General features: G+C 37.6%; 2 non-coding genes across 2 annotated transcripts; both read right to left on the bottom strand.

The window, feature by feature from the left end:
• Positions 1 to 415: 415 nt before the first annotated feature.
• Positions 416 to 487, bottom strand: TRNAP-CGG (transfer RNA proline (anticodon CGG)). The gene has a single exon. It is a non-coding gene; the product is annotated as a tRNA-Pro (tRNA).
• A 271-nt stretch (positions 488 to 758) lies between these two features.
• TRNAP-UGG (transfer RNA proline (anticodon UGG)) lies at positions 759 to 830 on the bottom strand. The gene has a single exon. It is a non-coding gene; the product is annotated as a tRNA-Pro (tRNA).
• Between the last annotated feature and the right edge of the window lie 287 nt (positions 831 to 1,117).

The following is a 1,117-nucleotide window of genomic DNA, read 5'->3' as shown; positions in this document are numbered from 1 at the left end:
CCTCGGGATTGGGGTAAGTCTGCTTGCGTAATCACTATCCTCCCCAGACCCCATTTATGAGATTACACTGTATTGTTGTTGGTTTGGTATCTTAGTTGACTTGGGATCAGAATGCTCACCGAAAGAGAAATAATAAAGAGCTCCTGAAGTTCAAAGAATCAGAATGCTCACGTTAGGTAAGGTTTAGCGCAGCATTATGTCTGGACTGTAGAAATGTTTTGGATTAATAGACTAGCTAAATTTTATTGTCCGTAAATGCCGATATTTTAAATGCTTGATGAGCTTACTGCAGTTTCCTGAACAGAATCTCACTGTAGATTGTCCAGCAAAGTAATAAAAGTAATTCCACATTTGCTTTCAAATCCTTTTGTAAAAAGCAGGAGACAGGCTTTAAAAAAGGGCACTAAATATTTTTGGGGCATTCCGAGAATCGAACTCGGGACCTCTCGCACCCGAAGCGAGAATCATACCACTAGACCAAATGCCCAGCTTTTCTTGGTCCCTCTGTCTAAACATTATGTCGAAGTTGAATGTACAGTTATCTGGAGCCTATACCATTTCTATGAAATGATTTTCTAGGAGTACCAGCATTCTCCAGTGTCTCAGGGATCTTCCATTGTTAAAATAATGTAAAAGTGTTTTAGTTGGCTGTATCTGGTTGTAATATCTGAACATATTCAACTGTAAAATCATTTAGAGATGAAGGAACACTTGGAGATTAAATTAACTTAGAGTAAATTAAACTTCTACAAAATGAAGGGGCATTCCGAGAATCGAACTCGGGACCTCTCGCACCCAAAGCGAGAATCATACCATTAGACCAAATGCCCATTCGTTGACACTAACTTTTAGTCAAATATATATTGCATCTTCTGAATTATTTGATCACAATATCATTGCTTATCTGCAACATAGAATTATACTCCTTATTGCCTGCTGATCTTCGTTTGCTTAAAAAAATGTTCTTCAGTACTTATGGTGACTCGCACATGGATTAGTGAGATGTAAAGAGGAGTTGATTAAAATATTATGCTTTTGCTCTCTGATTTGTGCTGACTATGGTAATTTCTGTCACTTGTACCTTGTAATCAACAAGTGTTGGATGCTATTGGTTCAT

Source organism: Nicotiana tabacum, chromosome 19 (assembly GCF_000715075.1).
Source record: "Nicotiana tabacum cultivar K326 chromosome 19, ASM71507v2, whole genome shotgun sequence".
Classification (NCBI taxonomy): domain Eukaryota; kingdom Viridiplantae; phylum Streptophyta; class Magnoliopsida; order Solanales; family Solanaceae; genus Nicotiana; species Nicotiana tabacum.
Note: the sequence above shows the minus strand (reverse complement) of the source record. Positions and strands in the feature narration are given on the sequence as shown.